This window comes from Bubalus kerabau, chromosome 2, assembly GCF_029407905.1.
Source record: "Bubalus kerabau isolate K-KA32 ecotype Philippines breed swamp buffalo chromosome 2, PCC_UOA_SB_1v2, whole genome shotgun sequence".
Taxonomy (NCBI): Eukaryota; Metazoa; Chordata; class Mammalia; order Artiodactyla; family Bovidae; genus Bubalus; species Bubalus kerabau.
This window is the reverse complement of record NC_073625.1, coordinates 84,348,071-84,373,649: the sequence shown is the minus strand read 5'-3', so window position 1 is coordinate 84,373,649 and position 25,579 is coordinate 84,348,071. Positions and strand designations below refer to the sequence as shown.

General features: G+C 38.3%; 1 long non-coding RNA gene across 2 annotated transcripts in view; it reads left to right on the top strand.

The window, feature by feature from the left end:
* Positions 1 to 25,579, top strand: part of LOC129643419 (uncharacterized) — a 152,211-nt gene that overhangs the window by 120,240 nt on the left and 6,392 nt on the right. For both annotated transcript variants that reach the window (XR_008710300.1, XR_008710301.1), the window contains exon 5: positions 12,227 to 12,292. This is a non-coding gene — a long non-coding RNA (uncharacterized LOC129643419). The remainder of the gene's footprint in view (positions 1 to 12,226; positions 12,293 to 25,579) is intronic.

Here is a 25,579-nt window from a genome sequence, read left to right as displayed (position 1 = left end):
CTAGCACAGGGACCCTAAGAGGGTTGAGAAACTTCTTCCTCCCCTATAATAAGTATATGCACAGTGAACCCTCCTTCCTTAATGTCACAACAGTAAGACTTTTAAAAATGTTTTTACTTATTTGTATCATTTATTTCCAGGTCATAATTTTTTGTTTCTTCAGTTTCTTCTGGTGTATCTTTTTCTTCTGTGCAGCCTCCTCTTACTAAATTGTTCTTTTTCAGTAAGGATCATCTCACTGTGCAGGTAGGGCTCATGTATGGGTTGATTGGACCATGAGTTCTGTAATTCCTGTGCCACATCTTTGGGGGCTTTTTATTCACCTGGATGTGTTCAATGACTAGAGAATCTGCCTGTAAGCCTTTAAGTTCAGTGTTACTCTCTGCACTTTCGAGCATGTGCAGTAAAAATTCAGCACTCTTTTTGAGCCACTGACCCTGTGTCCAGCCCGACTGTTTGGCCTGTGCACATTTACCAGTACTTCACCGTTTTAATGATGGAATGGCACACATTGCTTCTATAAAGGGCCACCCTTCAGATACTTTGGTGGCTTTTCAAATACATACACCCTTAATGACCTGGGCGGTTTCATGAGTGTTCCTAAAATGAAAACGAAGGTTTCAGCTTTGTGGTTTGCATGATTTTGTGGAGTTTTCTGGGTCAGGTGAATAGTGAACCACTAAGAGGTCACGTCAGGCTACTTATCAGAGAAGCAACGGTGAGACTCTTGAAGTTTTGATTACTAAAAGGAGAGTGGAGAGAGAGAGGACTCTGAATTTGATTGGCTATCTCATCAAATTTTATACAAACAGGAAGTGAATATGTTTATTATCTAAATTACTTCCTTCTGCTGTAAGAAATGAGCTTTTGAGAAGTATGTTGAATTTACTAAGAGAAAGATAATTCTATTTTTCAATGTTTAAATTGTTTGAACTACTGATACGGCAAATTTAAAGCTGCTATTATCAAATCGTATTTGTTAAATAATTATCAGTTTTATTAAATAAAAGTATATTTAATTAGCATTTATAACTTTTGGTCACCATGGAATAATCAGTAATTTTTGTGAGCTTATAATGTGTCAACCTTTAAAATCTAAAAAAATAAAGATAACTGATTTGTTTAATTACATTTATTAACCACTCCTATCCACTACTCTAGGCTGAGTAATACGAAATTGCTGATGTTGGATAATTTTGAGCTACTAAAAGAGCAATTTCATTTAGTGGAATTTAATACCTTCCAGGATATATAGAGTGCTTTTTGGTCATTCCAGATTGGAAGCACCCAGAATAAATGATAAACAATGGTTGATAAGGTTTACAGGAGGATGTATTTAGCAAGAAACTTATTTTTATGATAAGCATAAAATTGAAAATAATTTTTTAAAAGTCATTGGATCTGGAAGACATATGTTTATGCTTCTTACAATTTAATCCAGTTTTTTTCCACTGTGGTCCAGAGAACCACAAAGAACTTTTTTCTGGTATTGACATTTGATTAAAGAAGACTATGAAATTATTTTGGAATGTTTTTTCAGATTTTTAATCATGTACTACTTATTATTGATCAAGATTTTCTGTTTATTTTTCTAACTTTTATTTATTATAAATGTTGAAAACATTGTTCAAGTCAACCTTAAACTTGATATGTGCATATATTCTTCAGTTCAGTTCAGTTCAGTTTAATAGCTCAGTCGTGTCCGACTCTTTGCGACCCCATGAATAGCAGCATGCCAGGCCTCCCTGTCCATCACCAACTCCTGGAGTTCACTCAGACTCATGTCCATCGAGTCACTGATGCCATCCAGCCATCTCATCCTCTGTTGTCCCCTTCTCCTCCTGCCCCTAATCCCTCCCAGCATCAGAGTCTTTTCCAATGAGTCAACACTTGGCATGAGGTGGCCAAAGTACTGGAGTTTCAGCTTTAGCATCATTCCTTCCAAAGAAATCCCAGGGCTGATCTCCTTCAGAATGGACTGGTTGGATCTCCTTGCAGTCCAAGGGACTCTCAAGAGTCTTCTCCAACACTGCAGTTCAAAAGCACCAATTCTTCGGCACTCAGCTTTCTTCACAGTCCAACTCTCACATCCATACATGAGCACTGGAAAAACCATAGCCTTGACTAGACGGACCTTTGTTGGCAAAGTAATGTCTCTGCTTTTGAATATGCTATCTAGGTTGGTCATAAGTTTCCTTCCAAGGAGTAAGCATCTTTTCTTAACAGTAACTATTAAAGACTCATATATTGGAAGTTAGTGTTTATTAATATAGACAAGGTGGAGTTTTGGCTTTCCTGGTGGCTCAACTGGTAAAGAATCCTCCTGCAGTGCTGGAGACCTGGGTTCAATCCCTGGGTTGGGAAGATCCCCTGGAGAAAGGAATAGCTACCCACTCCAGTATTCTGGCCTGGATAGGGTCTGCAGAGTTGGACAGGACTGAGTGACTTTTACTTTCAGTGCAAATAAGGTGGAGTTTTAGGATGTACATGAATGGAAGTGACAGTTTAGGTGAAAGGAGAATGTTTTGGGCAGGTGCGCTTAGCCCTGTCTTCTTATGCACTTCTGCTTTTTTGTGTTAACTCCAATTTCAGATGATTACACTTTATATATGGTAAAGTTTGCATTTCTGAGGTATATAGAGAAGTAAATCAGAAATAATTGGGATAATTCATTTCTTACCCTGTGTTTACTCAAAAAGCTTCCATAGTGCACAAGATAAGAAAAGTTAAAATCACAAATGTAAACCTGCTCTTACAGAAAGCAAGTTGGAAAAGCAGTATGTTTTCTAATGGAAATTATTGAAATATATAGACTATTAGCAGCTGAAAACAACTTTTTTCGTTCTCTTTTTCCTGAACACCCTTCTGCAAAGGCCTCTCCTGACCCCCACAGTGCTCTAGGCCAAGACCCCTTTTGGAGCAATCACAGCATTGAATTTAGGGTGACTCTTCTTTGTGAAGAAACTTCAGAAATCCTGAGGACTGGTTGCCTCCCAAATCTGGAAAAGGGAATCAGATTCCATATATTCTTTCCATCTGTGATGTGCAAAGAACATAAATGTGTATGATCAATCTTGAAAACATTCCAAGAAAGTCATTTGGTGATGCAGTATTCATGATCTGTTGACATTCAAGATGAATCTGAGATGCCACAGTGATTCTCAAAGCCAAATTTATTAATATCTGTCAACTGGGATAATTTAGTATTTAAATCTATATCATTCTTGTCTATGTTTCTATACAAGAGATCTTCCATTTCCTTTCCTTACAAAACATTCCTAAACACAGTATCATGCTTCTGTTAACAATCCAAAGAAACAACTGTTTCACGTTTACTCAGAAACAGAATACCTCAGCATTTAATTATTTAGAAATAATGAACAATGACATCAGCATTTCTCAGTCTTCAGGTACATGTTGAGCTTTGAAAATCTGGTTCGTTGAAATTGTGACCAAGACATCCGGTTGTTTAAAACCTTGTGTTATTTTGGTCTTTCTATGAGTTTTTATGGAAATTATGTTTGCCATGGGAAATGAGATTATGTTAAGGTCTTTTCACAGCAAAAGGATCTTCCTTAAATTATTGTGGATTCTAAATTATTAGACTTTCTTCACTATGAATTTTGTCACAGATAAGATTATCACTTCTAAAGGAGTGAATGTTTTAAAGGCTAATGGCAGAAGTGGTGAACTGGAGAAAAACAAAATTAGCTAAGGTAATTTCCTTCCAATTTGTGATAAAGGCCCGAGTCTGAGATGGGAAGAAAGGAAGAAGCATTTGGAAAAATGAAAGGATTTGGAAATGAAATGTAGGGGAAAATGGGTGGTTAGAGAAAGAGTACCAGTTGTTAGAGTTTGCAGGGTTTCAGAGTCTTATCCTGAGGAATGCTGGTCAAGTAAAAATAGAAAAGGTAGTACTCATACGGATAATTGTACGATTCTGCTCTTAAAGGTGTGATCTAATTGAGAAGAAAGTCAGAGAGACATTTGTTGGCATCAAAAAGGTATATTCAGTTTTCTACTTTAAATTTTAAAAAATTTGAAAAACAGAATATAATAAAAAATGCCATTGATGATCTGAGGTAACTGAGAGGAAATTGCTTCTCTTTGGACTGAGAAGAGATTCAGGGAGGAGAAATGAAGAGTGGAAGGAAAATTCCTTGAGTACTGAGCATATGTTGGATACATAAGTGAACTATTTCATTCACGCTTATCTTCTAATGCTCACAACAGTGGTTCTGTTAGTAGGTAATTTTTTTCTCTAAAAAAGTTAAGTGCTCAAAAGGGTGGGGATATATGTACATATATAGCTTCTTCACTTTGTTGTACAACAGAAACTTAACATTGTAAATCAAATATACTCCAATAAAAAATAAAAGAAGTTGACTTCCCTGGTGGCTCAGACAGTAAAGAATCTGCCTACAATATCAGAGACCCAGGTTTGATCCCTGGGTTGGGGAGGATCCCCTGGAGGAGGAAATGGCAACCCACTCCAGTATTCTTGCCTGGAGAATGGACAGATGAGCATGGTGGACTATAGTGCATACAGTCCATGGGGTCTCAAAGAGTCAGACACAACTGAGCGACTTAACACTTTAACTTTCACTTGGACAATATCAGACAGTTAGTAATAGTGCTTGGCTTTCTTGAATAAGATAACAAACAATCTATGAAACAAACAAAACGAGGAAATGAAAAGAAAGAGAAACTGAGTAGAATATTTGTAACTGGATAAATAAAGAAGATAGACATTTCTGCTTAGAGACAGCATGTGAGCAAGAGAAGAAATGATATAAAATAGGGTATAGTGAGTATTAACTTCCCTGGTGGCTCAGACGGTAAAGCATCTGCCTACAATGTGGGAGACCCAGGTTTGATCCCTGGGTTGGGAAGATCCCCTGGAGAAGGAAATGGCAACCCACTCCAGTACCCTTGCCTGGAAAATCCCATGGATGGAGGAGCCTGGTAGGCTATAGTCCATGGGGTCGCAAAGAGTCGGACATGACTTCACTTTCACTTTCTCAACCTAGGAATCCAGCTTTTAGGATAAGTTCCTGGCTCTTCTAACTCACTGGCCACTTCTCAGTATCCTTTGCTGACTCCCCCTTCACATCCCCAAACTCAGTTCTCTGGACATCCCAGGACCAATAATAGGGATTTGTGGCAGAAGACCCTTAAAAAAAGCAATGTTCACTATTTTTTTAGATTCCTTTTCTGTGTTGGGTATACTGAGTTCCCCTTGTTTAATCTTAAGTATTAAGTGTCTATACATGCAATGGCCTTGTATTTGAAAACAGCCTTGAGTGAGAGGAATAGTGACCAATGGGAGGATAACTGTCAGCAGTTGTATTTCAGAGTAAGAGGTGACCAAGAGAATGACCATAATTCCCTAGAGGAATCATAAGAAATCTTGGAATTCTGAATGTCCCTCAATATGGGGGACATGAACCTGATTTATATATATATGTGTGTGTGTGTGTGTGTGTGTGTGTGTGTGTATGTGTATGAAAATTGACCCAGAAGAACAGGATTTAGAGGAGAACAAATTAAATATATTTGACCCTTATAATTCTATTTTAAATGGATTTTATTTTTGAAGGTTAGAAATAGAAGATTATAAAAAGTTATAACTAGGAGGGTAAGATCGCATGAGAGGTCTTGAAACTTGTTAGCCCTTATGTTGTTTATTATTTGGGTTGCTAAGTCATGTCCAACTCTTTTGCAGCCCAATGGACTATAGTGCGCCAGACTCCTCTGTCCATGGAATTCTCCAAGCAAGAGAACTGGAGTGGGTTGCCGTTTCCTTCTCCAGGGGATCTTCCTGATCCAGGGATTAAACGCATGGCTTCTGTCATGTCTCCTGCATTGTAGGCAGATTTTTTACTGCTGAGCCACCAGAGAATCCCCTGTTAGCCATATGTGGATGCATATAATTCAAGTAATAATTAAAATAGATGGTCTCTATTTGTGAGATTCACCTAACCTGTATATAGCTCATGGTAACAGTGAATAGCTCTTTGCCCACTGAAACAGTGTTCCATTCACTAGATGTAATCTGTAACATTATATCTGCTCTGAACAGTGTTTTAAAACTTTAAAAAATAGTTTCCAATATTTAAATGCTGGGAGATTTCATAGAATCATCTGAAATTTTGACCTTTCCTGCAACATGGTGAAACACTGGCAGAAGCAGTTTAAGTTCACAGAAGGCAGTAAGCTGGGGCTTAGGAGCTGGTTGCTGTCTGTTCTAGGTGGAGCCAGTGTGCTCTGGTTCTGAGTGGTCCACACATCTGTGTCCCTCTTTGTCTCCTTTTGGGCTTCCCTGGTGGCTCAGATGGTAAAGAATTTGCCTGCAGTGTGGGAGACCTGGGTTTGATCCCTGGGTTTGTATGATCCCCTGGAGAAGGGAACAACTACAAACTCCAGTATTCTGGCCTGGAGAATTCCATGGACTGTATATATACAGTGCATGGGGTCGCAAAAAGTCGGACATGACTGAGCAGCTTTCCCTTTCACTTTGTCTCCTGTGTAACCCTTGTAGGCATTTGAATTGTTCTTAGGAAAAGAGGTTGCTTTTAGTCTCAATGATGGCAGTGACAGCACATCAGGATTGCAGGGCTCCTGCTGTTCGAGAGCATTAGGATCACTGTTTGCCCCCATCCCCACCCCAGAGTCCTACTGACATCTCTGACTGCTAGGTATCCATTTGGAATCTTGGAACAGTCATCTACTAAACAGCTTAAGAGGATAAATATCCCTCTGTCTACTTCCAGGGAGTCAGTTGGTTTTCAAGATACCTGGGATAGAGGCCAAGGGACAGCAGGCAGACCAGGAAATTACTGGAGGCTAAAGGTGGAAGTGTGGAGAAGGCAATGGCAACCCACTCCAGTACTCTTGCCTGGAAAATCCCATGGACGGAGGAGCCTGGTAGGCTGCAGTCCATGGGGTTGCTAGGAGTCGGACACCACTGAGCAACTTCACTTTCACTTTCACTCAGGAAAAGAGACCTCTCTATATTCAGCCCAATATCTTGAAACAGACTCTGTTGGTTATGGAAATACTGTGCTACCTTCCCTCCTTTCTCAGGCTTCAGTTCAGTTCAGTCCATTCGCTCAGTCGTGTCTGACTCTTTGCAACCCCATGAACCACAGCACGCCAGGCCTCCCTGTCCATCACCAACTGCCAGAGTCTACCCAAACCCATGTCCATTGAGTCAGTGATACCGACATCTCATCCTCTGTCATCCCCTTCTCTTCCTGCCCTCAATCTTTCCCAGCATCAGGGTCTTTTCCAATGAGTCAGCTCTTCGCATCAGGTGGCCAAAGTATTGGAGTTTCAGCTTAAACATCAGTCCTTCCAATGAACACCCAGGACTGATCTCCTTTAGGATGGACTGGTTGGATCTCCTTGCAGTCCAAGGGACTCTCAAGAGTCTTCTCCAACACCACAGTTCAAAAGCATCAATTCTTCAGCACTCAGCTTTCTTCACAGTCCAACTCTCACATCCATACATGACCACTGGAAAAACCATAGCCTTGACTGGACAGACCTTTGTTGGCAAAGCAGTGTTTCTGCTTTTTAATATGCTGTCTAGGTTGGTCATAACTTTCCTTCCAAGGAGTAAGCGTCTTTTAATTTCATGGCTGCAATCACCACCTGCAATGATTTTGGAGCCCCCAAAAATAAAGTTAGCCACTGTTTCCCCATCAATTTGCCATGAAGTGATGAGACTGGATGCCATGATTTTAGTTTTCTGAATGTTGAGCTTTAAGCCAACCTTTTCAGTCTCCTCTTTCACTTTCATCAAGAGGCTCTTTAGTTCTTCTTCACTTTCTGCCATATGGGTGGTGTCATCTGCATATCTGAGATTATTGATATTTCTCCCAGCAATCTTGATTCCAGCTTGTGCTTACTCCAGCCCAGCATTTCTCATGATGTACTCTGCATACAAGTTAAATAAACAGGGTGACAATATATACCCTTGACATACTCCTTTTCCTATTTGGAACCAGTCTGTTGTTCCATGTCTAGTTCTAACTGTTGCTTCCTGACCTGCATGTAGGTTTCTCAAGAGGCAGGTCAGGTGGTCTGGTATTCCCATCTCTTTCAGAATTTTCTACACTTTATTATGATCCATACAATCAAAGGCTTTGGCATAGTCAATGAAGCAGAAATAGATATTTTTCTGAAACTCTCTTGCTTTTTCAGTGATTCAGCGGATGTTGTCAATTTGATCTCTGGTTCTTCTGCCTTTTCTAAAACCAGCTTGAACATCTGGAAGTTCACGGTTCACATATTGCTGAAGCCTGCCTTGTGAGATGAGTGCAATTGTGTGGTAGTTTGAGCATTCTTTGGCATTGCCTTTCTTTGGGATTGGAATGAAACTGACCTTTTCCAGTCCTGTGGTCACTGCTGAGTTTTCCAAATTTCCTGACATATCTTTCACAGCAGCATCTTTTAGGATTTGAAATAACTCAACTGGAATTCCATCACCTCCACTAGCTTTGTTCTTGGGCTTTGTAGGCCCCAAGAAATAGCTGAGTAGCTGTGACACACAGAGACAGAAGGCATTCCTTGTAGAAGAATCAGGAGACATATTTAAAGTTGGAGGAGCAGCTGGAGAGCAGGGGAGAGGAAAATGGGTTTCTAGAGATGAGGTAGATGAAATCACTAGTGAAAGTCCTTTCAGAGGGAACTCATATTCAGGAGTCTGACGAATTAACAATAGTTAAAACAGTCTGTTGAGGAACTTCTTTAACTTGAGACTGTTTAAAGAGTTGTTTTCCAAATTTTAACAGCAAGCGATTTGTCAGAAATAATATCTGAAGAGAAAAAAGAAACACTTTCAGTCAGTTAAGATGGTAAATGTAAGCACCAGAAATTCTATTTGAATACTTTTAGGTAAATACATACTATGGTAGAATCACATCTAATGAGAAAGTTCTGTTCTAAAGTAAGAACATGAGACAAATATCACATATTAGAATTATCCTTGAAAAATTCCAATACTGCCCTTGTATCACTAGAGTGGGGCTTTTGCATTAAGCTGGAGAAATGGGTGACAAGATTGTGACCCCATCGACTGTAGACCGGCAGACTCCTCTCTCTCTGGGATTTTCCAGGCAATAATATTGGGTTGCCATTTCATTCTCCATGGGATCTTCCTGACCCAGGGATCAAATGCGTGTCTCCTGCATTGGCAGGCAGATTGTTTATCACCGAGCCACCTGGGAAAACTGTTGCACACCCTGGGGAAATGTGTAACAAGATAAATTAGGGGATATCTTCCCATTCCCCCCATCCATTCCCACCCCTCAAAGTGAAAGCCCACTGAATAAGAAATTGAATTTGTATAAATGCCACTCCGTGTGTGTGCTCAGGCCCACTCCATTATGTATTAAATAGGTTGACTTTGAGGTTTTATGGTGGGGTGATTTTTGGTACTCTTTTTAAAAGTGCTCTCAAGTTTGATCTGTTTTTCTTTTCATCATGCTGTTTCTAACATAAGTGAAAGAATGTTTTTATAAGACATTTAGTAATTATGGCTTACTTACAATCTCGTTATTTTGGGTAACCATGAACGTTTTTTTTTTGAAGGGACAGGCTGTGTTGCATCTAAATATGGTAAAGCTAATGTTGTGTTTTTTAAAGCATTGGTTACGCCGTGTACGTGGGATGTGTTAATGTGTAAATAACAGCCTGATAAAGCATACTGTATGGCCTCAATTTTCTTTCTGAGCTTGCATGTAAGGGAGTCGCAATCAACCAAAGGAGGATTAATCAACCCAAATGCTGCCTACACATTAGGACACATCACACTTCTCTTCACAGTTTGTTAGACACTAGTAACTCTCCTGCTTTTAAAACCACAACAGACAGCTGTTTTCCCACACTTTTTAACAGTGTTGAACAAAAGAAAGGGGAAAGGCATGGAGCTGGAAAAGTTTTATGACTTAAAAAAATTAACACTGACCTTATTCTAAGACCTGTAACTTCCTTTACATTCTCATCTCACATATATTTACATTTCTCTTCTTATAATTCACATGTACTTCTTATCTATGGCCTTGTTAACATTAAGTGAATCAGAAAAATACTGAGGATTTAACTAAAACATCATTGCTTTCTTTAGGATCCCCAAACAAAACCTTGTAAAGAATTTATAAATGTTTTGAATAAAGCTAAAATCAACACATCTGTTTTTTGATTAGTGACAACTTTTAAGGTGTGGTTGGGGACAGAATTCATCCATCTTTGGCTTTGTTCAAGTTTGCCAAACTGGAAGCTGCATACCAGCATGTCTGTGTCTCTATAAAATTGTTGTATTCTTAGCATGACCCTGGGAAAAGATTTTTTGTTTTTCTTTTCTTCTTCCTAGATTGGTCCAACAAGGATTGAAACAAATTGTGATGTATATATCTGGAGTGCATTTCTCTTGCAAGAAAAGGCTGCTAGGGAGAATGGCATTGAAACATGTATAATATCATATATGAAACGAAAAAAAAAATAAAGTTTGTAAAACCAAAAAAAAAAAAACAAAAACAGAAAAGGCTGCAGTAGAATCAACCCAAATAAAATTAGTTAAAATATTTTCTTCTCAAGGGCATGTCACGTTTAGAATTAGCTTATAGTGTAGCTGAATAGTACTGAATTGAAAAGTACTCTGAATTTGATTCGTATTTGTTGCACTAATATTTGCCAGTATTTTTAAAAGCTATGAAACTTGCACTGTTGAAAATTGCATGTGTGTGATTTGCATGTGTGTCATCCCAAGGAGTATCTCAGTGATTCAACTAGGTTGTTCCTGTTCATTTGGTAGACTCATATACCATGTACAAACTCAGTGAGCTTATCTGCCACCTGTTTGCTGAGGACTAGCGATTCTTTATGCCTGGAAAACTAGCTTTTAAATGATTCTATTTGCATTTTAGACAAGAAACCATCAAATATAGATGTACATTGTAGATTATTTTGGCCGTGTCAGAATAAAGAATATAGAAAAAGTACAGCTTAAACACCATGGTGCAGATGGAGGTACTCGAGCTAAAAAGAAATGGCATTGAAATATATTTACATCTATGTAATTACTGCATCATAAATAGAAGAACTACAGTCTATGCTCTTTATATTTAATCCCTAATGGGCAATTTACCAGGCTCCCTCGAAAGTATAAAATGACAACAATCAGTGTTCTCAGACCCTTAGCCATCTTTACTGCATATATAATTAAAGGAACGAGTTCCTGCTTTGAGCGTTATATTCATGAGGACTTCTTGGACTGTAATTAGATACATTATCTTTATCACAGCTCAGGGTACATATTTTATGCAGCTCTTTTACCATTAATTTTGCTACTATTTCTCTTTAGTCACAGGGAAGAGATGGTGAAATAAAGTCACTAGTGAGTCATTGAGTCAGACAAACCAAAATGCATGGCCCTCCTAGATGATGGGGTTATGTAAGTCAGCACGTGCATTGATTGGGACAGGATTTATGAGCCAGATATTCTAAATGTCTTTTCTAAATATCTTGACTAGTGATATGAGTAATAGAGTGTTACTGGCAGTATGGTATTGTTATTGTTGTTGTTCAGTCACTCAGTTGTGCCCGACTTTTTGCGACCCCATAACCCAGAAGGATGGTATAGAGTTAACAGATCAGCCTGTGAAGGCTCAAAGTTGCCTACTGAGGTGTTCATTTGAAATTTATTTATGGCTAATCTCAGTTGGGTTGCTGGGAAATACTTCTATTCTGCTAAACAGTTTCATTTTGTAGGAAGTTTCCCTTCCCTTTCTTTCCACTGTCTCTTCTCTCTCTCCCCCACCCTTCATACGCACACATACACACACACACACATAATACACGATCCCATAAAATGATGAGCTTCCTCTTATAAAGATATCCTTTGAAATTATTTAACCATTGTTAAAGAGTTTATCTTTCAAATCTGAACTGGTGAATTTATGATGGTGAGGAAATTGTTTATGTTAAAACCATTAAAATGAAAGTTATGAACAGACAGTTCCTTGGGCAACAGGAAATGAACCAGATTGTGATTGGGTTTGAAGTTTATATCATTTCCAGGGATAAAGAGACTCTTTGATGAGTAGAGAAGCTGATTTGACTCTAAGGTTTCCTTGTCAATTCCTCACATCTGTGAGTTATGAAGCTTTATTGTGACAGCACAAAATTAACTCACTCTGTTGTCTTGATTGCTTTCCCACAGTGTTTCCTCCATGGCTCTGTCCCAACAATTGTTGCAGCAGGAGAATGAGAGTGGCTTTGCTTCATGGTAGGTTGGCCCCATCCCCCGTGAGGGTAAGGAATCTGATATGGGGAAAGCTAGCCAGGAGGGAAATAGTTCTCATTACTTCAGTAGTCAATGGCAAAATTTTAGGTAGAGAGTTTTATCCATTTAGAGATGTGATGGTTGCTTTACCCAGCATGGGAGGAAAAGGCTAACCAGTTTTATCACCCTTTTCTTCCTAATTAAAGTTTAGGGTAAAATCATTTCTCCCTTACAGAGGCCAATGGGAACATCTACAGTGGGAAGTTTTTGGCCCAAAGCCCAGTACAAGATGCAGTGCAGAAATACTTTCCAGTATTGGGGCATTTGATGGTCACTGAACAAACACTGGAACACTATCTTGATTTCAAATTGAAATGCTTGGGAAGGTGGAATGTTTTAGCTCTGAATAATGAGCTGTTATTCACATACTCAGGAGGATTAGAAAAGTCTCAGAGCTAGGTATGTCTGTGAAGAAAAAAGGCATTGTTTGTGAGTAATGATTTTCACACCCTTTATGATTTCTGGGAGATTTGATTATTTTGATAAATTTTACATCAGTTAATAGAGGATATGCACAGATGAGTAAATAAGCAAGAATTTAAATTTCCTTTGAAAGCTTTATAATGTAGATTGTCATTTCTTGGGCCCCTTCGATTCATTTCACAGTTGAATAACATAAAGAGTCTTGGTTTGGAGACTAGCAAAAAGGGACTTGACTATTAATAGAAAACTGTGTTGAGTCAGATCATTACTTCATATATATTTATATATATATACTTCATATATATATCATTACTTCATTCATATATATACATTTTTTTTCTATTCAAGTCACTCTAATGAGGGATGAGTGGCTGAAGGAATGGCCATTTGTAGGAACCTGGGTACATAATCTGAAGAAATTAATTCAAAACACAAAAGCTCTTAGAAGTATCATATTATCTTAACATTTTATGACACCTTTTTATTCTTCTTTTTTGTATTTATCAGATAGCTTTTAATTAAACATAGTAACTTATAAGAAATAAAAACAATTTTATTTGTTTTTATTAAAAGTCAACAGTTTTAACTTGTTGACTTATTTAAGTTATTCAGTATCTTACTATGTGTATGTATACATGTCCATATAAACATATATAGTTTATATATCCATAATCTCTGTTCTTTAACAGAAATGCAATTTTTTTTCATGTGAGAAAGTTGAATTTTGTTTAGTGTGCACAGATTTTACTTTAAAGGCAATGTCAAGGCATTAGAGGGTCTCAAGAAGAGTTATGCCATCAGACACAGACTGAATGGAGGATGAGTTGACTGTGGATAAAGGTAGAAGCAAGGGCACCAGTAGGGAGGCTATTGCTAAAATCAAGTTAGAAAAAGAGTGGCCTGCACTGAAGTGATATAGTTTATATGGAGAGAAATGAGCAAGATTATAATCTCAGTACAAAGCCAAATTGACTTAGCTGTTGAACTAGATGTGGGATGTGAAGGAAAGAGAACAGTCATAGATCACTTGCTTGGATTTTGGTCTGAATAACCTCATAGGAAGGGGTGTCATTTACTTGGATGGAGAAGACTAGGGAAAAACGGCTTAGACGTTGATAAAAATAAACCTTGTTTTTGTTGTGTTAAATTTGAGGTGCCTAGTATACATTTTTCATGATATTCATTAAGTAGCAACTGGCTTTACAAGTGTGGACCTCAGGGAAAAGATAGAGACCTACTATATGAATTTACAATTCATCTACATTTACATTTTCTTTAAAGCCATAATAGTAGGTGAAGTATGTGTACATGGAAAAGAAAATGGATATAAGATACAATCTAGGGAGTCTGTGTAAACAGAGAAGAGAAAGAATATGAGGTCAACCTCTTGGCTAGTCTAACATTTAGGTTGGGGAAAAAGTTCAACAAACAAGACTGAGAAAGTGCAGTTAATATATCAGAAAGTAAATCAGAAGAGTATGGTTTCCCAGAAACTTAAGAGACAAGAGGTTTTGAAGAAGAAGTAACCATCAACTATGAAAATACTGTTTGACTAAGAGTGAATCATTTGAGAAATGTGAGGACATAGAAAGCACTTATCTGATCTTGCAAGATAGAAGTCATTGTTAGTCAGCACAGAATATTTGGTGTGGTAGGAATTTCAGCCAGTCTAGGGTAGGTTCAAGAGAGTGTATAAGAGGAAATACATTAAGCACTGGCAGCAGTTTAGAAAAGAAGCAGAAGAGACAAATGGGGCAGAAAAGGAAAAGGAGTAGTGGTCAAAAAAGGGATTCAAATGTGGAAGAGAATTCAGCCTGTTTGCTTGCTGGTGGGCACAATTCAGAAGGGAAGAGGAAATGGTGATGTAGGCGGGCATGGGGATTGATTTCAGGACAGAAGTCACTGGATGTGTCAGTAATTGGTTTTGGGAAATGGGATTATTTTCATTTTCTCAGTTAATTAAAAAGTGAGATTATCAGCTAAAAGGGAGAAAGCAGAGATGTTGGAGTTTTGAAGAGAGAGGTGTGATTAAAAGCAGGGAAATTGAATTAATAAGGAAATGCGTTCATGGTGAGCTGTTAGATATGATAGTAGACTGTGGCACTGAGGATCCAATGGTTAGGACTTTGGAGATTTTAGGATGTGTTAGATAAAAGACGCTTACTTCTTGGAAGAAAAGTTATGACCAACCTAGATAGCATATTGAAAAGCAGAGACATTACTTTGCCAACAAAGGTCCGTCTAGTCAAGGCTATGGTTTTTCCAGTGGTCATGTATGGATGTGAGAGTTGGACTGTGAAGAAAGCTGAGCGCCGAAGAATTGATGCTTTTGAACTGTGGTGTTGGAGAAGACTCTTGAGAGTCCCTTGGACTGCAAGGAGATCCAACCAGTCCATTCTGAAGGAGATCAGTCCTGAATATTCATTGGAAGGACTGATGTTGAAGCTGAAATTCCAATAGTTCAGCCACCTGATGCGAAGAACTGACTTGTTTGAAAAGACCCTGATGCTGAGAATGATTGAAGGCAGGAGGAGAAGGGGCAACAGAGGATGAGATGGTTGGATGGCATCACTTACTGGATGGACATGAGTTTGAGTAAACTCTGGGAGTTGGTGATGGACAAAGATGCCTGGCATGCTGCAGTCCATGGGGTCGCAAAGAGTTGGACATGACTGAATGACTGAACTGAACTACTACTAATAATAGTAATGAAATTTAAAGAGATTTGGTGATACATCTTTGCTTATGCAGCTGGGGAAGAGGCAAAAGAAGAACCAGAAACCAAGTTTTCAGATTCCAAAGATACCCACTGTGTAGCCTTCCAAAATATTAATGATCTTAAATACTTCATCCTTTGTTAAGATTTTTCTGGCCATGAAGTTTCTCAGATAAATTTTGTGCTTAGTTGTGATATTTTTCCTGTTTTAAAATCTTATTTTGTTAGTGACAAAGTAAGAACTTATAATAGAGGGACTCTTCAGAAACAGTAAATAATCCCTGAGTGAGATTCTTACAAGTCATCCAGTACCCACTCCCCCATTGTATGTTAGAAAACTAAGTCCCAGAAAAATTAGAAGACTTTTAAAATGTCATTCAAATAGTTGCTTGGATTACAGCAGGGATTATATTTCTTGACAGCCATCTCAATGTGTTTTCCATCACGTTACACTGTCGATCGAACCTTAACTTCAAAAACCCTAAGTCTGAGAGCTGGAAAGGACTCTAGAGATTGAACTTCACCTTTCTCATTTTATGAAGGAGAAAATACAGATCCAGAAGATTAAATTGTTACTGCAAAGTTATCTAGTGAGTGTAATAAGTTAGTATGGGACCGTGCCTGCTTCAGGTTTCCACTGAGGTACCATAAGGAAAAGTATCAAATAACAGTGTGGACAGCTTATGTCCCTGTCCTCATATCCTGATTTTTAAAAGGAAACAGAACCCAAAAAACCATGACTCTTGCACCCCTCTGCCAAATCAAGGACATAAAAAAGATATCAGAGACCTTGGAAAGAGACTGGTAAGGAGATCTTTTTGGAGAAAGTTTGTGCTTTGGTTTGAGCACTCAAAATTAAATTTTGGAGCATGCTAATTTCTGAGCCCAGGCCTTTGGTGATCTTTGAGAGAACCACTTGATGTGATACCAGTAGATTTGGTGATAAGAGTCGGAAGAACACTGCCTTGGCTTTGCTTAAACTTTCAGAGTTCTCACAGAATATACCACCACTTCTTGTGAATCAGATATGGGTCATTTAAAACAAAAGAGCCAACATGAGACTTTTGGCTCCTGTCCCACAGTGCCATGCAAGGGGCAGGAAGACCTCTGCAGCAGAAGAAAGAAGATGCATTGTGGGATGTCCCACTGCCAGCCAGCATAGAGGTTCATTTCCCCAGGGATTTGGGCTCTTTGGGACTCAGGAGCCCAGGAGGGAAACTCCACAAGGCCCAATAGAAGAAGCTAACTTCTGTCTTCCTTCAAGGCCAGAAAAGACTGTCAACCTGAGATGGCACTAGTCCAAATAAAAACCATCTGATCTCTTCATTCACTGCAGCTAGTGAGTGAAGGAAAATCTCAACTAGGACAGGTGGAGGGCAGAACACCAACTCCGTGAAGCAAATCTGGATTGTGGAAGAGAAGATTTAGTGATCAGAATATTTCAGTAGATATTCAACATGCTGAAATGAAACTGTTTTTTGACTTACCAATATTTTAAGACATTGTGTTATCTAGGAGTGAGTGGGAACAAAAGCCCTGTGACTGTCAGAATTTTCATCAGGGGTAAGAAATTCTTGGACAGAGGAATCTGGCGGGCTACAGTTTCAGATCAGATCAGATCAGATCAGTCGCTCAGTCGTCTACAGTTTACGGGGTTGCAAAGAGTCGGGCACAGCTGAGTGACTAAACCTTACTTACTTGGGGAAGGATACACCCAGGAGAGGACAGAACTGAAGTTGCATTTTGGTCACAGTCTGTGGGTCAGCATGCTGGGACTGCAAGAATCATCACACAGTCTTCATTGCGCTCAGCTGTCTCCAAATGAAAGATGTGAGAACTGAAAGAAGAACAAATTTGTTTGGCTTTTATGATCACTTGTCACAGAAAATTAAGAAAATATTCTTACCTTAGTTTTGTGTGTTTTTTTAAAATTTCACTGCAGAGCAGATTTTCAGGAATGTTTGGTGAAGAATGAATGGATGACATAAAGTGGTGCTATCACCGAGAGGCCTGAGATGGGGAGACGAGCAGAAACAGCTGCAGACGCTAATGCCAATCAGAAATGAAGCTAACGTCTGGGGCACCCAGGGAAGAAAGACACAAACATTGTGCTGTGTGCCAAGACCAGCCCCCGGGCCCATCCTACTTGTGTTTAGGACACCAGCAGTGAAATGTAAATATGGGTCAGCCGAGTTATTTTACTTAGGCCAAGGCTTTCAGTCAGAAAAAGAACACATGGAGCTTGCTGGCCTGTTTTGAAGGCTGTGGAACCTGCCATAAATCTTCTTTCCATCTCAGAAGGATCAACAGGGGCAGCAGGCGCCCTGCCTTTTTCCCACCACTACTGGCTCTGGCATATGCTCAAAATCATCACCCCTGCCTTGCACTCTCAGAACTGGACTGCAGCCACCAGCGAGGCTTCTTTTGGACTTCGTGTCCAATTACAGCACTTCTGCCAGCCTGAATGGCTGGAGGCCTGCAATGAGTGACTCTTAGCGAAGGTCCAAGTGTCTCCAGACTGATCCATCTCACAGACTGGCTGAAGAACTTGGTTTTGGATGCAGGCTTTTATTCTTAGGCAAAACACAGTATCCTTATGACACAGGCAATGTTAATGCCACATCCCCTGTGCTATATCATGGTGTCTCTCAGTAATAAAACTGGAGAGAAATATATAGAAAAGATGTGGCAAGAAATCATAAAGCAACCAACCGGACTTCTTGGTGGTCCAGTGGTTCAGAACCTGCTAATGCAAGGGGACATGCGTTCGATCCCTGGTCTGGGGAGATCTGACATGCCACAGAGAAACTAAGCCCGTACACCACAACTGCTGAAGATTGCACCCTACAACAAGAGAGTAGCCCCCACTAACTGCACAAGGCAAGGAAGACCCAACCCAGCCACAAATAATAAATAAGTAAATAAATAAAATTATTAAAAAAAAAAAAAGCAACCAACCATGTTTTGGAATTGGATTGAAGGATATTATAAAGAGAAACTATTCTTTATACATTTATAAATCAGCCATCAGATCAGATCAGATCAGTTGCTCAGTCGTGTCCGACTCTTTGCGACCCCATGAACACAGCAGAGCCTAAAGAATAGTTAGGTTTCAAATGATTACTTGTAGACTTTCATGGAAGCTCTTCAATCATATGGATTGTTGTGAAAGTTGTATTTCTTTCCTTGATTGACTTAGTCACCCTTTAACTGTATTTCAGGTATATTTTTAGTTAATCTACCCTCAGCCAATGCCTTTCCTTGTCACACTGCCAGCCATTTCAGGTTTTGTTCTATTGAAATATGAGCACTGAACAATCGATGCTTTTGAATTGTGATGTTGGAGAAGACTCTTGAGAGGCCCTTGGACTGCAGGGAGGTCAAACCAGTCAATCCTAGCAGAAATCAACCCTGAATATTCACTGGAAGGATTGTTGCTGAAGCTGAAACTCCAATACTTTGACTATGATGAGGAGACCCAACTCATTAGAAAAGACCCTGATGCTGGGAAAGATTGAGGGCAAGAGGAGCAGGGGCGACAGAGGATGAGGTGGTTGGATGGCACCACCAACTCAATGTACATGAGTTTGAGCAAACTCTTGGAGATAGTGAAGGACATGCTGCAGTCCATGGAGTCGCAAACAGTCAGACACGACTGAATAACAAACAATATATTACCATAAAACATATATGGTGTAAAAAATGTAGAAATGTGCAGTGCTATTTAAAACAATTTTCTCAATCCTCTTATTTGGTAGTCTGCAAATATGGCCACAGTTCACCTCTAATTCCTGTATCCAGAGTCTTCACAATGTGACTTTACAGCATCTGTTTCCCCACTTTTGAAATCTCAGCTGACCGTGTAGCTTGCTTTGGCCAGTAGAATGCATAGTGTGCCTGTTCTAAGTCTAAGGGCCTCAGAGGCTGTTTCTGTCACCCTGGCCAATAATATGTCAGTTGGCACACATGTGAATAAGGCCATCCAAATTTGGTGAGTGGCCGACCCACCCGCCAACTGTAGCAGCATAAGTGAGCCAAATGGAGATTAGCTAACTTGCCACCTTACACAGAACTGGGAGCCAAAAAAAGTGATTGCTCTGAACCACTAAGTGTTGTGTGGTTTATTATGTAGTAATAATTGGTATATCTTGTTATGTCATTTGTGGAGTTCTTTTTTCCCTCATTTTTATAAGCCCACATTCCTGACAGAAAGCTTTGATAGTGTCTAGAGGCTTACTGTTGGAAGAGACCACAGCTAATGGTGGAGATTGTCTCTTTGTACCATTGCTCTGCTTCACTATAACTTTGAGAAACTTCTGCCTCTTAAATATGATTATTTCTGTAATTGCAACAGAGAAAGGAAAGAGTAGAAAAGAATCCCTTGTTCCTCTAGTTTCCAGCTATAATATCACTGGCCATTGGGGGTTAAGCATACGAGTGTACCATCTAACCTAATTTGGGGTCATGACCTTTGAGGGTAGTGACCTGTCCGTTTTCACCCTGGTATTCTACCTAGCCCTTAGCCTCTGTGTTAATACACCGTAGTGGCTCAAACACAGTTACATGAAATTAAACTGAAATCATATGAATCCCTAACTATAATAAGGGAGGACATAGTACCTTATTCATCCAGCAGTTGCGTTCCAGTTTCACACACATTATCCAGCTTTCTGAACAGTCTGAAATATTTAGGATTGTGACGGATTTGGTCAGGACTGAGCAAGATACATCAACTCTTGTGGAGTGTTCAATCTAAATTTAGGAAAAATTCTAAAATCCCAGAGAATGGTATCTGCAGATACTCTCAGTAGACCCAGATAAACCCAGGGGGGGTCCTAGAAAGGTCTGGACTGAAGAAGCTGTCAGCCACTGTGTCATTTCTTAAGCCCTAAATGTGTGAATTAAAATTTTGGGGGGTCCAGGATCTATGATCTGAGAACGTATTATTTCCCAGGCCTTATGAACTCAGTATCCTAGAGAGCAGACAGCTTTTCCAGGCTAGCACAGGAGAGCTCCTCCATAGTATGATAATCAATATCTTTATTCAGGAAGTAGCCTATAAGATTCCCCACTGATGAGAGCCCTCTCCCCTCATTATTCATCACTGCCTCCTCCATATGTTTCAGCTGTCCTGAGCACTTCCTTCTGTTTCCTACTTCTGTGCTTTGTGCTTTATTCCTGCCTAGACTATAAAATTCTCATATAAAGTTCTCATGGTGGTCACCTTTTCAACTTTTAAAACTCAACTCAAGTGCATCCTCTTTTGTAAAACCCTTTCCAACTGCATCCCTTCACATTCTTGTCTTAAATAAGACTTCTCTCTCTCATGATGATTTTTTCTGTGAGTGTGTGTGCAATATTTTGTCATTGCTTATGGACATTTTTGCAGGAGTTTGTTACCAGATTTTCACCTTTTTAAAGGCAGAAACCATTACTTACCTATATTTATATGAAACTTTCACATCAGTGACTGCTTCATACTGATACTCAATGAATATCTATTGAAAAATGTGTAAAGAAATATTATATTGTCTAGCATTCTGCTTTTTTGAAGTGGTTAGTAAATCATTCTAAACATACACCCTTTCAGGTTTGATGGGTTTAAATAAGTATTACTTGATTATTTTTTGTTTGATTATTTTCTTTGTTACTTAACATCTCAAAGTCTTAGGAGCAGCAGTGTTTTATATCTAAGGGAATATATTTTTTTCTTTAGTCAGAGGTTTGTGCTTTAGGCCAATAATGAAACAGAAGATCAGTTACATTGCTGATTCATGCTTTATTCACTTGGAAATTTTATTAATGGAGTGCAATTCTATATGTTAGAAATTGTGAGCAATATGTAAGCAGTGCATATAATTATGCATATATATGAAACTAAGAGTAGGAATAAATAATACTTTAAAAAAATCATATAGTAAAAATAACTTATTTAAAAAGCATACTGAAACAGGAAAAAATATACCATATGGCTTATATCAGTAAATTACTAAATCACTGTGATCAAGTTTAAATTTTCTTCATTTTAGTTTTTTTAATATAAAAAATAAGGGCAATAATAAATAGTTACACTCCTCCAGAGACTGCAAACTGGAGTGAGAAAATACAGAGTGATCATTTTGATCACTTTAGGAAAATAGCAAGCAGCAATCACAGTATAAATAATATATTTTAGCTTAAAAATCAATGTGTGATGAATTGAGCTGACACTATGACATGAATACTTTAGGATATCTCAAAGCCTCTCATGCATACGATCCATGTAATAAAAGCTGATTCATTCTCACTCTTGGCAAATCTGAGAAATGTGTCAGTATCTTAAACAGAGAGTAAAGGAAATGACCAAAATATTTTAGGAATAAAAACCTTCTCAAGAGGAAAAAGAAAAATTCTTGTGTCTGAATTATTTAGTTTGGCTTTTTAACATTGGTCAGATTTCCTGAATAACTTTTCAGCTCCTACTACATTTATATTAATACATGTATCAAGGGATATAGGAGTGGCCAAAAACACTGGGGGTAGAACAGAGAGCAGAAAGAAGGGAGAAGCCATGTTATTCTTTGCTCGCTTTTCCTATCTTCCAGAGGCTTTTCTGCAGTATCTACACTATCTTGTGGCTCCCTTAGGACCAACTCAGCTGCACCCTTGAAAGTTTCACTACCCACCAGATGGGTCGTGGATGTGCAGTCACCAGTGAGAGCTTAAATTAAAAAAAAATCACCGGAATCAGATTAAAAAATGATTTCTCCTTTTGCCAGCCAAACACGTTGCACTGTTGTCTTAACTAGCAATACTTCTACCCACATGTGACTTGCCTGTCACAACTTTCAAGATATAAAACCAGTTTACTGTTTATTTCTTACAAGATAAGGGAAGAAATCTCTCAGACTTTCAATGTCTAGGAAATATTAGTATATCTTTTTATCTCTTCCTAAACTGAGGTGAAGGAGACAAGCACTCTGTCTTTACTGTCACATTGTACACCCTTGTACATGGCAGTACAAAAAGCAGATTATTACCACCCATGGAGAGTTAATATACTTCAAATGTCCTTTTTGGTTATATGCGCCCTGTAAAGAAAGATTGCGATATTAAAAAGCAGAGACATTACTTTGCCAACAAAGGTCCATCTGGTCAAGGCTATGGTTTTTCCAGTAGTCATGTATGGATGTAAGAGTTGGACTATAAAGAAAGCTGAGCACCGAAGAATTGATGCTTTTGAACTGTGGTGTTGGAGAAGACTCTTGAGAGTCCCTTGGACTGCAAGGAGATCCAACCAGTCTATCCTAAAGGAGATCAGTCCTGGGTGTTCATTGGAAGGACTGATGTTGAAACTGAAACTCCAATACTTTGGCCACCTGATGCGAAGAGCTGACTCATTTGAAAACACCCTGATGCTGGGAAAGGTTGAGGGCAGGAGGAAAAGGGGTTGATAGAGGATGAGATGGTTGGATGGCATCACCGGACTCAATGGACATGAGTTTGGGTAGACTCCAGGAGTTGATGATGGACAGGGAGGCCTGGTGTGCTGCAGTTCATGGGGTCGCAAAGAGTCGGACACGACTGAGTGACTGAACTGAACTGATAGAGAAAGATGAAAGATACCATCCTCAAGATTCTGTAGCGCTTCCATAACCATGGCTCCATGAAATAAAGAGATCAGATAAGTATTGAAAAGGGTTAACTTCTGATAGGGTTGATTGTAACAGTATGACAAACTCAGAAAAAAAATTAGATTATTTATCACTTTTATCATGTATATAGTTTTTGCATATTTATCAATATAGTTGCATTTAAGCAAAATTTAATTGTAGTATCTGCTATTTCAAGAGCATTTCTTAATTGCTAAGATTCCACAAGCTCTTGCATGTTATTTTTTAATAATGTATTTTATTGAAGTATAGTTGGTTTACAATACTGTGTTAATTTCTGATATACAGCAAAATGATTTGGTTATATCTATATTTAGTCTTTCTCATATTGTTTTCTATTATGGTTTATTGCAGGATATTAAATAGAGTTCTGTGTGCTATACAGAAGGATCATGTTGTTTATTGATTCTCTGTATAATAGTTTACATCTGCTAATCACAAAATTCCAATCCATTCTCTCTCCCTTTCTCCCTCCCCCTTGGCAGCCACAGTCTCTTCCCTTTATATCTGTGAGTCTGTTTCTATTTCATAGATAAATTAATTTGTGTCATATTTTAGATTCCATATATAAGTGATAACATATGGTATTGGTCTTTCTCTTTCTGACTTCACTTAGTATGATAATCTATAGGTTCATTTGTGTTGCTGCAAATGGCATTATTTTATTCTTTTTTATGGCTGAATAGTATTCTGTTGTATATATATGTACTACATCTTTTTATCCATTCATCTGTTAATGGACATTTTAGGTTGCTTAACTGTTGTAAATAATGCTGCTGTAAACCTTGGAGTGCATGTACCCTTCCAAATTATAGTTTTCTCTGGGTATATGTCCAGGAGTGGGGTTGCTGGATTATGTTGCAACTGCATTTTTAGTTTTATAAGGAACCTCCATAATGTTTTCCATAGAGGCCGCACCAGTTTACTGAGTGTTACCTTTTACAGATACACAAAAGATACTCAACTCCACTTACACATTTTTTCATGTGATGATTTTTCTGTGAAATTAAGAACCATTTCAACAGTGCAGATTTTCATAATTTCTGCCTATTTCCTTTTCTCTGTTTGTGGGAGATCCAGTAGTCCATTTCGGCATCTTTCCCTCTCAGAATGGCACTTTTCAGAGGGTGATAATTTCCAGATCTGTTGACCATTAAATAGTTCCTATAGGCCCTTAGTTTGAAGCACAGAAATAGTAGTAATTATCAAAGAGGATCATTTAAAATTGAGTGGCACTAAATATTTATCAGTTGATCAACAGAAAGAAATAGTATTCATGATGTATTTCCTGATGCCTCTTGTAGGTCTTATCTCTAGATCTTCACTGCCCTTATGGGAACCACTAGCCACATATGGCTATCAAGCACTTGCAGTGTGGCAAGTCAAAATTGAAATGCACTGTAGGTATTACATACTAGGTTTCAAAAATTTAGGATCAAAAAACGTAAAACTGCTCACCAATCATTTTTATGTTGATTACAGTTTGAACTAACAATATTTTGTATATGTTGTGCTAAGTAGACTATATTAAAATTGCTTTCACCTAATTTTTAATGTGGATACTATAAAATTAAAATTGTTAGTCACATTTGTGACTCATTGTATTTATGTTGCTGTCATAATTCTAAAAAAGATTCGTTTTATGTTTCAGACAGCTTCTAAAATCAACAGTATAATACACCTACACAGTGAGTGCACATTCCTGTTAATCCTGTCCATGGTTTACAGGTTAAGAATTTATGGTACAAATAATATTCAATCAAACAAAAACCAAATGCCATTTGGTTCTCTAAACTTAGCATTTTGCTTTGCTAACTCAGCAACTTGCTTCTCTGAATTGCATTTGGATTACAATAGACATGGGTTTTGGAATGATATCAGAAATATTCTAAGTTCTTTATTGTATATACTGAGGCTGTTAGGATGTTGATCACTGCCTTATGAGGTTCCAGAGACATACCTCATTTCATATTACAAATGCATTCCTAAGAGGTTATGGACAAATAATCTTGTAACTTTTAAGTATATTCTCACTTGACAAACTAATATTTAAAGGTAACCTCTAATAAATCATTTGGTCAATTAAATGAGAAAATTAATTACTTTGTTGCCCATTATTTGACCAAAACTTTCATTTAATCTCCAGAAAAAAATTAAGATAATTCCCAAATATCTCAAATACAACATGCCTTTTGAAAAAAGTAAACTTGATTCATGCCTCTTCTAAATTCCTTTCTGATGACTAATAGCTTCTACAACTTGGTTGAATCAAGAATGCTGAAACAAACAAAGTGTTCAGGTTTCATTGATTTCCATTTCTTTGTCATAGTAGTAGCAGCTTGTAGTCAATGATCTTTGAAGTTCCTCTTACCTCTAATTTTCTTTGACATTTTTTTCTGAATCCAGATGTTTAATATGTTGAGTATTCTTAAAGCAGAA